The 13,170-nt window shown below is 53.7% G+C and overlaps 1 protein-coding gene across 5 annotated transcripts in view; it reads left to right on the top strand.

Annotated features, from left to right (window-relative positions):
- Nucleotides 1–1,091: 1,091 nt before the first annotated feature.
- Nucleotides 1,092–13,170, top strand: part of STK40 (serine/threonine kinase 40) — a 38,654-nt gene continuing 26,575 nt past the window's right edge. Inside the window, exon 1 of one of the 5 annotated variants that reach the window (XM_055586376.1) lies at nucleotides 1,092–2,017. The gene's annotated coding sequence lies outside the window, so the exon portion shown is untranslated. Of the gene's footprint in view, nucleotides 2,018–2,119; nucleotides 2,429–13,170 lie in introns of those variants that run through there. The other 4 variants (XM_055586378.1, XM_055586379.1, XM_055586377.1 and 1 more) reach the window with 4 other exon arrangements.

The raw sequence follows: 13,170 nt of genomic DNA on the forward strand, positions 1-13,170 counted from the left end.
TGTGCCTGGAAAAGTCCATGGATGGAGGAACCTGACAGGGTACAGTTCAAACAGTCGCAAAGTCGGACATAATGGAGTAACCAAGCACGCTGCTAACAGTGATGGTACCCAGCCACCAAGTATGGGCCAGCACTCAAACTTGCATACCTTGGTTCTAGGGGCTTGGCCACAGAGAACCCAGAAGTCAGCCAGTAGGAAAGGTTTGCTGGGTTTCAGAAGCTTGAGGAAGCTCCCTAGGGTTGAAGGTCTCCTCCTCTCCCTCTGTAACAGGCAGATCTGCCTGTACATCGTCAAGCAACCATCTCATGCTGTTGTGCAGGTGTCACTTTGTTATGGCAGCGTCGTCTGCCAAGATGCCCAGAGTTGGAGAGCCAGCAGGAGCGTGTGTCACAGTGTGTGTGTGTCTGATGCAGTGGTCTCCTCGTGTTGGTGTCCTGATGACAGTTTTTCATTTCCTCTGGCTGGCACCTTTCCTTTCTATTCATTACCTCTCCTACTCCCCTCTTTCTCTTCCTCCTCCTCCTCCTCTTCGTTAAAATCCTATATTTTGAATCAGCTGAGAGCCTCCTGAGGCTGGGGATGGTGGTGTCAGCTCTAAGTGATTCATCTAGCTGATAATTAGAGCTCTGGAAAACCCAACACTCATTCCTGTCAGAGCTTCCGGAATCTCTAGGCTTTTCCCTTTGTCAGAGAGAGGAGCTTGGGGGGCCGGGCCCAGCGTTTTTGTGCCTGCTTTCAGTCCTCCACTGCACTGAAGCTCGCTGAGAGGAGTATGGGCACTCTTAGTTCACCAGGTCCCATGAGAAGCTGTTTCCACACTCACTGGATCCTCACAGTGAGCCCACAAAGTATTATTCCTATGTTGACAGATGGGAATGATTAGGGAACTTGCACAGTCACTGAACTTGTAAGAGACACAGCAAGGACTCAAATCCAACCTTTTTGGAATCTGCCAGACTTGGTTCAAATCACAACTCTGCCATTATTAGCTATGTGTCTTTGGTTACTTTCCCTCTCAGAGTTCTAGCTGCTTCATCTGCAAACAGACTCCTTAACGCTGATGTCTCTAAAGTGCTTAACACAGTGTCTGACATACTACCGCTGTTTTGATTACTACTGTTACTCAGCCCTTTCAGCTCAGTGTGCACTAGGCATTTAGAGACAAAGACAAGGACACAGGAGGAGGCAGCCAGACTCACTCACATCAACTCTCATGTCCTGGCAATCACTGCCTGTGTGGAGATGACAAATGCGTGCATACACGTAAGTGCTTGGCCACACAACCTAGGAAAATCCAGAGCTGTGCACACAGGCTTGGACACGTGTGCCCACATGGATACAGAATAACACAGCTGGAAAGAGACTCAGGAGTTAAGACAGTCATATGCAGCTGGCATACTGGCTCACACCTCGGAGACAAAGGAGTGGGTCCATGATCGCGGGTACTGCCACCACGGCGCCCTTCTAGCTGCTTCTGCATGCCAGCGGAGGGAAGCCAGGCTCTCAGAGGGCCCCAGTGAGTCATCAGCCTGATGCAATCCCTTTAAAGGGCTCATCTGCTGGTGCAAGAAGCTGATTCATGGAGGGCGTGGTTGCTGGAGAAGGAGGAGAAAGGGACCGAAACTGCAGCAGGAGGGGCTGAGGTTAGGTGGCTGGAATAGCTAACAGGAACTCTTCACTGTTAACCTGACTGGTCGAGACTCTAAGGATCTTCAGATTGAAGCGGGATTTCTACAAAAGCGAGGGGCCCAGAGGGAAATGAATTGTAAGGGCTACGGCAGGAATTCCTGTCATTGATGAACCCCACGCCAGCGCTCGCCGCTCAAAGCTCCAGGAAGCGAGAAATGGGGGTCAAGAAAGAGCCACTTCTCTGACAAAGATACTACAACCGGCCGATCTTTCAGCTGCTGGAGAAGTCTCCAGACCCGGGAGGGCGAGTGTAGGGCACGCGAGGCTCAGTGGAGTAGCGGCGGGGGCGGTGCCTCCGGCCTAACCTCACCGCAGACTCAGATAAGCGGTAAGTACCGCCCCTTAGGGTCTCTGTCTCCAATCGTTTCCCAGATTTCAGCCCGAGCCCCACCCTGAACCAATCCTCAATCAGATTCTGGTCTGTTACCTGAAGGCTTCCGCCCTTCGTCAAGATGGCACCCAATCCCGGAGCCGTGGGCTGTAGATACGGGCAAGGGGCGGGGCTGCGGCCTGTCCGGGAGGAGGGGGCGGTGCGTCACTTCCGTTGTCAGGTGGCGGCGCTGCAGCCATGGAGGGAGGCGGCGGCAGCGGCGGCGGCGGCTCGGGAGGCTGCGCCGGGAGACGGCGGTGAGCGGCTCCCACGCCCCTTGCCCGGCCCCGGTTTCCCGGGACGGAGCGCCGAGTAGCCCCGGCTCCGGGCTACGGACTATGGGCGAGCAGCGCTGAGCACCGGGGGAAGGTGAGGGCAGGGGTCCGGGAGAGGGGAGCCGGGACCCCGGCCGGGGATGCGGGTTGGCGGCGGCTGGCCTCAGCGGCCGTGGCAAGGGGATCAGGGTGACAGCCTGAGGCTGTCCGGCTTGACCGAAATGACAACAGCGGATCCGCCATCCCCGGCTGGGGTCTGCTCTTCCCAGGGGGCGGGGGAGGGGCCGGGAGCTCCTGCGCGCCGGGTACCGGGTGGCCACGGGGGTGTCTCGGTCCCAGCCCTGGGAGACGGCACAGCTCAGCCTTGCCTGGAGTCACTTGGTCAGTCAGTGACCAAGTGAAGGCGCAGGTTTTTCCCAAGAGGTACCCTCTCCTCTCCGTACTGCCCTCCTGATCCCGAGAGTGACTTGAGATTTGGAACGAGTCCCCGGAGAGCTTCTTCTCCAGCCTGGGCTTCCTCCACGAGCCCTCACCCATTGGCACGGGCACCATCGCTGCTGGAGAATTTCGAGTCCCGGGCGGCGATCAGGTGCGGGTCCGAGCTACCTGCTTGTCGGTGCTGTGTTTGACCGGCCTTTTCCGAGGAGAGAGGAGAGAGCCTGCTGCTGTGGTCACTGTTTCACCTGCCATGCCCCATCAGGCCCGCCCATTCCCACGGCGCTTGGCCCCACCTTCCAGTCAGTAGGTAGGGGCATCGGGATTCCCTCCAGACGTCGAGTACTCTGCCTGCCGCCCCCACTCTCTAGGTTTGATGCCCGTTTGTTGGCGGAAGGAAGAGATGACAGCCGCCTTCGATGGCAAGATAGACTTTGCTCTGTATTAAGTCACAGGAGGAAACCGGTTGGCTTTGCTTGGTTTTGAGTGCAATGAAGAAGAGGGTAGTCACTCTGGGCTGGGCACTTTCTCTCTTTGCTCAGCTTTGCATGAAATAAGGAAGAGCAGGATATGCACTTGTAAGGCCAAAAGAGCCCTTGTTTGTAAACAGCGCTTATGAGCTGGGCCAGTGCTCCTTGATGGTTCTGCTGTGCCAGCTCTTTGTCCCTCAAATCTAAGACATTATGGAGATGGCCCTTGTTCGTTCGTTCGTTCATTCATTCATTCATTCATTCCCCACATAATAGCATGACAGCAGCAGTGTCCTTGCCTGGAGAGGCAAGTACCCTGTATTATAGAGGCTAAGAGTAGCTTTGGAGCCAGAACTCCTGAGTTCACATTCTAGCTCTGCAGCTTTGTAACTATGTGGCCTTGGGCAGATTGTTTAACCTCTCTGTGCCTCAGTGTTCTCAGCTATAGAACAGGACTGATAACAGAGTTACTGTGAAGATTTTAAAAGTTAACATATGCAAAACACATAGAACCATGTCTGCCACATAATGAATTCAGTAAATGTTAGCTAATCTTATTTCAAGAAGCTCATGGTCTGGTTAAGGGAGAAAGTGACAGTGTTAGTCGCTCAGTTGCATCCAACTCTTTGTGACCCCATGGACTTACCAGGCTCCTCTGAACATGGAATTCTCCAGGCAATAATACTGGAATGGATTGCCATGCCCCCCTCCAGGGGATCTTCCTGACCCAGGGACCAAACCCGGGTCTCCCACATTGCAGGATTCTTGACTAACTGAGCCACCAGGGAGACTGACCTGTAAACAAATCGTTGAAACATTGTCTAAAAAAAACTAGTATCAGCAAGAACAGAGGGCTGTGGGAGTCCAGCAAAGGAAGCTTCTAGCTCAACCTGAGTTGGGGTGGTGGGAGAGGTTTTGGGAAAGCTTGGAAGAAGTGATGATGCTGGAACTGTATCTGGAAGGATGAGAAGGCTCAGCCAGTTACGAACAAAGGGGCAAGGTACTTCACTTCGACATCTAAACTCAAAATTTATCCCAGAAACCTCAGATTGTTCAGTATGGGGTATGAAAGTCAACCTGGAGCCAGGTGAAACAGTACAGGTTCCCAGGGGAATGCCACATTAACAATTTGGAAGTTTGTACCAAGGGCAGTAGGGAGCGAGGGAAACTGATTGAAGCAGAGGAGTGTCGTGGTTGGACTTGTGTTTTAGAATGCTGTCTCTGGAGCCTCAGCAGGAGAGAAGGGAGAGGAGAGGAGAAGCTGAAACACTGGAGACCTCTTCAGAGGTTACCGCAGGGCAGGCCTCCGAGAGAGGAGAGATGGCGCAGGGTGGGGGATCTTTGGTAAGATGGCACTGCCTGCAACCAGTGGCAGGTGACAAGCTCGCTGTGTTGTCCTGGGCTGCTCTGCTGGGCCCAGAAGTGCCTGACATATCTGCCTCTCTCTTCCTGAGACTGCAGGTCTTTCAAGCAGCCAGGCTGGTGAGACTGTCCTCCAGAAGGTCATTTGTAAGGTCAGTTGCTCCCTTTTGCCTTTAATTTGACCTTTTGGGAAGGCAGCAGACTGGAGTGGTAAAGAGCCTATTTGGCTCCACTCTCAGACAGCATCTCAGTTCCAATCCCAGCCCCTGCCGGTCAGTAGAGGTTACTTATTCTTTGCGTGCCCAGCTTTTTCATCTGTAAAGTGGGGGCAGTAAGAGCCCCTCCCTAGGAGGGCAGTTATGAAGATCTGTAAGGTGTTGCAAGCTGGACATTGAATGCACATTGAGTGAGAAATGCTTGGTAAACGCTACAGGTTGCAGGAAAGAACTCCTCAGAATTAGTCAAAGCGGTTAGTGGCGACTAAACTGTGTCCCAGGGAACTGTCAGAAGTGTCCCGAGGGATCACAAGATCACAGAATTTTATTGTATTCTCTCCAAAAAAGAAATCTGTGTGGAGTTTACCAAGCCAATATGGGAGCCATGCAGATGATTCAGCTCAGCTCTTTAAAAGAACCATTTAAAAAAAAATAGAAGTAGGACTGCTGAGAAAAAAAAAAAATCATATTTTAAAGGATACTAGGAGAACTTCCCTGGTGGTCCAGTGGCTTAGACTTCACGCTTCCAATGCAGGGGGCTCGGGTTCAATCCCAGGTTAGAGAACCAGATCTCACATGGCACAACTAAAGACCTGGTGCAGCCTCACAACTAAATAAATACATATTTTAAAAAAATAAGGTAGCCTGGGAGAAAACACGTTTAGAATTTCTTCCATATGTGTCCCTACTAGTGGCCCTGGTTTGGTATATGAATTAGCACCATCAGGAAGCACACATGCGTTGGCCCCAAATCCAGAACCCCAGCTCCACACACACAAGCTCCCATGTGCAGCGGGGGAGTTGTTGGGTACCAGGTACAGAAGGAGATTGGAGAGGCAGGCCCTGCCCTAGAGGAGCTGTTGGTCTAACAGGGGCCTGGCAGGCTCCTAACCAATCAGCACCTGCAGATAGTTGGGGGCGTGTCTCATAGGAGTGTGTGCGGCAGGTAGAGGGAATGAGGGGAAGGGGTATTTCTCCCCGAGGGATGGAGAGGTGACTGGGGAGAATTTTGGAGAGGCCTTAGAACTTGAACTGGATCTTGATGAAAACTATATATTGACAGGGAATAGAGTGTTCATGAAGCACTCTAGACAGGGGAGCATCAAGGCACAGGCGTGGGTGCAGGCTGGTGTGCGTGCGTGGTACAGGCACCACAAGAGGTTCCGGCACAGCGTGTGAAGGGGCCTGGCTTTAGGATACTCTGCAGAGGCGAGCACCAGGGCTAAGATGCTTGAACTTCTGTTGGTGAGGGGCTGCTTTGGTTTCAGTGGAGGAAACACCATTAAACGTGCATCTTCCCAAGAGCCCTCTGGCTGCTGGGAGAGGACGGACTGGAGCGAGAACACGCACTCAGTCTCTGTAAGCGGTTTGTGCTGTAATCAGAGTAAGGATCAGTGGGGCCTGGATCAAGGCAGAGGCAGATGGGAAACGGAGGAAGGGCGCAGATCAGAGCTGTTTAGGGGGAAAGTCAGCTGGAGTCTGGGAGTGTCTGAAAGTGAGGACCGAGGGAAGAGCAATGATGGCAGGTGCCCCTGAGCTTCCTGATCTGGCTGACGGTGACTGATAGAGCCGGCAGGAGAGAATGGCCAGGGAGATCCGCCAGAGCCACTTGGTAAGCCCTCTCATGGGAGAGGATCAGTTGCAGAGTCTGTGGCTTTCGGTCCAGCTTTGGGCCAGGCTTCTCTCTGGTTTTGCCTGAGTCAGCGCCTGGGAAAAGGGCAGCTTCCCTTCCTCATCTTCCCTCTTCTCAGATTTGCCCAGGGAGGTGAACTTCTTCAGTATTTCAGACACTCAGGGGCTGAGTCTGCAAGACTCCTGTGACTTGTTCAGCCTTCACATGGCCCTCCAGAGCAGCCCTTCAGTCTGGTGCTGTCCACACTGACTCAGCAAGTGATGGGTCCCGAAGAGCAGTGTGCCCTCAGGGCAAAGATGGTGTTCCCGGGGCTCCCGGGAGGTCTCATCTAGAAAGAGACCTTGAGGTGGGATTTACTCTGGAGGCTGGGTTGGCCGACCCAGTCCTTCTTCTCAGGAAGGAGAGATGTCTGCCACAGGCCCCCTGGGACCCACTCAGCCATCAGGGAAGTGAGAGGGAGCTGCCTGCATGTCCTTGTCCCCCTGAGCTCTGCAGAGAGGGATGTGCTGGTAGATGGGACTTCACACAGGCACTTTGAACTGGGGAGATTTTCACAGGATTTGACCTTGCACTTGCGGTTTACAGAAAGTCAAAGGCAAAGTGGCCTAAGACAAGGGTGTTTCTTCCTCCTGCACCTGCTCAGGTGAGCCTGTGGCCTTGAAGGTGGCCCGGGGCCCACAGAAGCCCTGCATCTCCTCTCGGGATCTGTCACCAAGATCCAAGAAGGGAAAGTGTGGTGTGGCTTGCACTGATTTCCTCACTATCTTAGAGATGCTCCACTTTGCCTCGTGACGTCTGGGTTATTTTGGCGATACTGTGTCATCACGGTTTGTGTAATTTATTCCGCAAACTCTCTGCTGATGAACTTAGGTTTTCCTTGGCCTTTTGCTCTTCAAACAAAGCTGAAGTGACTGTATCTGCATGTGTGCGGTTCTGCCCACCTTAGGCATCCACAGGATAAATTCCAAAAGGAGCTGCTGCTTCAAAGAGTACCTTTTATAATTATTATTATTATTATTTTAAAGTAGTTTCTCAGCCCCCTTCTAGTGAACTGGAGCAGCCTGATTTTCCCCCAGCCAGCAAAGATGCTCCTTCCTGAAGGGAACTGAGAACCCTACTGGTGATAACCCTCTTCTGGCTCTTTGCGGTCAGAGTTGGGGTTCCCTAGAGCTTACACAGTCCAGCAGTCTACAGGTCTGCTGGTTTTGGAGAAACTCTAGTTGTGGGAAAGCACCAGAGAAAACTGAGAAGGGCTCTTATCATTTAGGATGAAGCTGTCCCCTCTGTTTACAGATCATCACCTACTTGGCAAAAGGCATAGGCAGGGGATCTTAAGGCTTTAGGGAGTCTGTGACCCAAGGATCCGCAAGGAAGAAGTGGCCTGGACATGGTTGTGGGAACTGGCAAGAGCAGGCTGGTGTGCCTGTCCCGTCTTTGGGTTTAGGGCAGAGCTGGCTAGAGGTGTGGAGAGGTGCCTAAAAGCAGGCACCTTTAGGGAGAAACTCAGGTCAGCCCCTCAGGAGGCCTCAGGACTGCCAGAGCCCAGGATTCTCTGGGCTTTTGGAGCCCCGCTGCTGACATCACCACCTCGGGAGAGCGAGCATCCTGCCCCTTTTTGTAGTTGATGTGCAGCCCCTCGGAGAAGGCAATGGCACCCCACTCCAGTACTCTTGCCTGGAAAATCCCATGGACGGAGGAGCCTGATGGGCTGCAGTCCACGGGGTCGCTAAGAGTCAGACACAACAGAGCGACTTCACTTTCACTTCTCACTTTCATGCATTGGAGAAGGAAATGGCAACACACTCCAGTGTTCTTGCCTGGAGAGTCCCAGGGACGGGGAGCCTGGTGGGCTGCCGTCTGTGGGGTCGCGCAGAGTCGGCCACGCCTGAAGCGACGCAGCAGCAGCAGCAGCGGCGCAGCCCCTGGTGTCAGCAGGCGTGTGTGACCTCCGTGTCTGAGTGCTCTTCTCACTCCACTCCCAAAGTGCTTCCTCCTGCAGGAACAGAAAGGAAACCAGCCAGAAAAGAAGGATCCCCACCAGCTTCCAGGTCCTTTTCTAAGTACTCTGCAATATGTATTGAGGCCTTCTGCCAGCCTAAGGAAAGAGGAATTGTCTCTGTTCTACAGAGAACCCCCAGGCCAGAAGGGCTAAGGAACCTGTCCACTGTTACTCAGCCAGCAGGGGCAGAGCTGGTTTTCCAGCCCACACCTTTGTGACCGTAGATCCCATGCCATCCCATTTCCTGATCCTGGCCAGGCTCTGGACCCAGGGAGCCCAGCCCACGTGGAATCTTGGGCCCATAAAGCTGTAGAGCTGGAAATGACCTTGACAAAGCTGCAGCAGTCCCTTCTTTTTTCCTGGAAAAATGGAAACTGCCACTGCCTGGAGATACATCCCTCCCCTCCTACCCTGTGAGTAGGGGGTAAGGAGACCTTCGATGCTGTCTTCCAGCACTTTGGCTCAGATCAGACCTGGCTTCAGAACCCAGTTCTGACCCTTGCTAACTGAGTGACTTTGAGCAAGTCACTCCCTGTCTCCAGCCTCTGCCATAAAATGAACTCACCGCTCCTTGCTCCAAAGCAGCGATGAGGATTAGACACAAGGTGTTATTGGCCTCTAGTGAGGCCCCAGAGAGCTCTCTGGTGGTGAGTCTGAGTCTCCCAAACGAGGCGTCATGAACCAGCTTCCAGGTCTCCAGTTTGAACCGTTTGGTGGTCTTCCCAGCTCTTACAGAAGCCAGGTGGCAAGCAGGAAGTTCCTTGTAAGCCAGTTTGCAAGTTGCCTGGGAGAGCTTGAGCGTGGCGGTTTGTCTCCTCTGTGCCCTCTCTCTGACGCAGCCTTGCATCAGCATGCAGGCCCAGCACGCAGGGCATTCTCAACGCCGCGCCACCTCCAGTGCGCCTTCGCTAAGACCCAGCCTTCCAGGTTCCAGGGCCACTCTTAATCATTCTGATGGGTTCAGAAATTTTGTTAAGTTATTATAGTAATCTGCAGTGAAATAGTTAAGCAGAATGCGTGCATGTATGTGCACAGGTGTGCTCAGTCATGTCTGACTCCTTTTGACCCTATGGTCTATAGCCTGCCAGTTAAGCTGGTTAAGCACTGAAGAAGAATATGAAATAAAACTACCCATCTCCTGTTTGTGTTCTGTTACCTGGATGTATCCACTGTTAAGTTTCTTCTGGAAATTTCTTACGCATATTCATTTTTTTAAACCCAAATGGGATCATTTTATGCGAATAGAACTGCAGTTTTGTTTTTTTTTAAAGTAACGTGTCCTAGACATCTTCGTCTATCAGCAGCCATGGGCCTAGTCTTAAAGGCTGCGTAGCATTCCCCTGTCTGGACGTACCATGATGGAGTGAACCAGTGTCTCTTGGTGAACATGTAAATTGTTTCCTGTCTGGAGGGGATGTGTGTGTGTTTTGATTTTTGTGGTTTTATCTTTGTGTGTTTTTGCTGCTACCCAGGGCTCTTGAGGGACCCTCATTAAGTACATTCATCTTGGTGAACTTGGGTGAGCGGACCTAGAGAATAAATCCCTAGAACTGGGTGTGCTGGACCCAGGACAAGTACATTTCCTCCTGCTTTGTTGACTGTGATGTCACTGTCTTCTGCCTGTTGGGCCTGTGCAGGGGGTTCTGCGGTGGTCAAGGGCCCAGGCCCTGCCCCCAGGAGCTCACCCACTGGAGAGACACAGGCAAGCAGGCTCTTGCCCACACATGGACAGAGTGTGTTGGGGATGGCTCGTGGCTGGCCTTAGTGACTTGGAGCAGGTGAAGCCCTTGTGTGGGTCCACTTGTCTGAACAGCCTGCTGAGGGCAACTCTGATGGCAGAGCCCGCTGTCTGCCTCTGTAATCTTGCCCCCCAGCAGCCACAGCCAGTGGCATCCAACAGACTGCAGAAAGCGAACTGCATTGTTCATTCTCATGGTTGTGAAATTTAATTGAATTTCATTGTTGATAGAGGCAGTTAAAGAAAGGCAGTTGGCTGGCCCCAGTCCAAATTACCTTTCTCACAGGATGATCGCAGTGACTTTTGCTTTTGTAAACCACACAGAGAGAGAGAACTGCATCACCCGGGGCTGGCCTGGGCATTTCCGTCTGTCCATCTGTTGCTCTGGAAATCTGGGATGGAATAAGGGAGACGTAACATTTGCCGGTGCCTCCCACAGGCTGGCTCCCCGCAGTCCTCAGGGCTTCCCGGGCAGGGGCTGCCCGGTCCCTCTCCTCTGGGTGGAGACTGCAGAGCAGGGAGACACATGCTCAGGACACAGAGGTACTGCCAGCCTCGGCCAGCCCTGCTTTAGTTGTTTGCTGCTTTCTCTTGGCCTGACTGGAGCCGTCGTGGGTGTCAGGAACCTGAATTCCACGAGAAGCCCGGTGGGAGGCTTTGTTCCCACCAAACAAAGCAACGGTTGATGGTTTGAGCTGAGGCGGGGTCCCCCTAGTTGCCGGGCAGGCTGGCATGACAGGAGGGCTTCCGTGACTCGGTCTCCCGTCACTGCACATGGCAGAAGCCCCCCCCCCCCGCCAGGCGAGGGGCCACCAGGAAGGCCTCCCAGTCAGTGTACTTGGCGGCGTCCCCTGGCTGCTTCTCTTGGTAGGAGATACCCGGTTAGCACAGCCTGAGAAAGAGCTATTAAGTCTGTCCCTTCCTCTTCCAACACCCACACACAGTGACGGATTATTTGTTGTCACATCAGCTGCTTCCGGAGGCCCCGGGAGGGTGAAACCAGTGCAGGGCTGGTGATGCTGCCCCGGATTCCGCTCTGGTGACTCGCAGAAAGGCTGCCGCCGAAGCCCTTCTCCCCAGCCCAGGGACTGCTTCCTCTCGCTTCTCTCTTCTCCAGAGAAGCCTCCAGGCCCGCCTCTGTGCACACGGGCCTGGAGCCTCTTCTCCCAGATTCCCTCTGGGACACATCCTCCCAGCCAGGAGCCTTCTGCCCCCTTGAAGGTCTCTCCGCTCAGCCTTCGTGGAGGCCACTGAGGAGCCCAGTGGGGCTTGCCCAGGGCAGGGAGGTGAGGAGAGACATTCCTGATTATGTAATCTCCTTGAGCTCCTGGAGGAGACTGGAGCTGGATCTCCGAGCTGCAGACATGGGGCCCCCTGTGAGCAGTGGGGGCCTTCAGTCCCCTGCTGGTGCCCAGAACTGCACTCAGCCTGCTTTAATCCTGCCGAGGAAAGGCGGTGACAGGGGATGGGTCTGTGCGGATGTGCTGGGGTGGGGGGAAGCGGGCTGGGCACGGGGCCCGGGTTATGGCCGCCCCTCCCACTTCCCACTGGGCTGAGTCACTTCCTCTCTGGCGCTGCAGGTAGTCTCCCACACGCCCAGCGGCCTTTGGGGGTGGTGTGCACCCCCTGCAAGAGAGGAGCTCTGGTTAGTAGCAGCCAGTTCGCCCGTTACCCCCGAGGCAGGCGTTTAGAGAAGGATGTGATGTTATGAATTCCTGACAGATTGGAGCTATACATATCCTGCATTTTAGAAATGAACAAAATCATCACTCTGTTTTGGAACGGTGGAGATAACAGCACATGCATGAATCTTTGTCATCAGGGAGTCCTGGCTAAGGCTGAGGGATTACTAATCCGCCTCCCCATCCCCCAGCATCCATCCTGGGCACAGAAGCCAGTGACTTCCAGTGCGTTCCTGGGGAGATTGCTGTGGCCCTCTGGTTCCCAGGGAGAGGCTCCATGCCTGCTCAGGGATGGCTGTCATTCACACTCAAAGAAAAGCCCTCAAACAGAGCTCCCTTCCAGCCAGCCAGCAAGGGTAGAGGAGAACAGGCCACAGGCAGCCTCCTCTGGTCCGATGAGCTGGGTAGGGTCTCAAGGCTTTGGTTTGTCAGCAGACCAAAAAAGAGGGGAAATCTTTACTTCATGAAGTTGTGAGAATGAAAGAAAATCTAGGAAACACTAAGAACAAATGATTCCTGGCAAGCAGTCAATGCCCGCCAGGTGGTAGTTTACAAGGTTATGCGCCTGGAGAGCCTTGTCACCAGGGAGCCACCTCAGTATGGAGCAGGGGCCCTCACCTTTCATCCGCCAGAGACCTCGAGACACCCCTCTTTTACAAATGATGAAACTGAGGCCCACGGAGAGTGAATGACTCTCACAGAGGGTAGGTGACTAGCTCAGGGTCATCAGCTAGTGAGTGATGGAAGCTGAAGTTGGAACCCAGGCCTTGACCCCAAAATCCATCTTGTGCTCCCACCTAGCATTTGGGTAACTGTTCCCTGGTTTGAAACACTTAGTTCCGTGGGCTGCAAGTTTCTCTTGGTTCCCTGGGTTGATTTTGTGGATGGAGCCAGTCTGTAGGGAAGCTGGGCCACTGGTTACAGCACATGCCTGCGAGTGTAGAGGTGCAATGAGGGCGGCTCCCCGAGTGCTTGGCTCAGGAAGGGGTGCGGGGTGCCGCCTTGTGGGCTGGTGGGAGGGGTTCTCAGTAACCCAGCCTCTGCAGCTCCACAGAGCACCTTCTCTGGGTCACCGGCTGAGATTTCACACTGTTCACCTCAAGTCTGGTGGTTTGTTTCCAGGTACAGTCCGCTAAGAGCGTAGCTGAGCCAGAAAGTCTCTTTTCTGGGGGAAAACAAATGGTAGGAATTTTTCTGACCAGCAGAAGGACCTTCACACTCCAAACCTAGAGTGTCCCACAGGGTCTATCCCCCGAGTGAGGAGCAGGCCAGGCCGTCACTCACACGTTCCCACACTTTACT

This window comes from Bubalus kerabau, chromosome 6 (assembly GCF_029407905.1).
Source record: "Bubalus kerabau isolate K-KA32 ecotype Philippines breed swamp buffalo chromosome 6, PCC_UOA_SB_1v2, whole genome shotgun sequence".
Taxonomy (NCBI): Eukaryota; Metazoa; Chordata; class Mammalia; order Artiodactyla; family Bovidae; genus Bubalus; species Bubalus kerabau.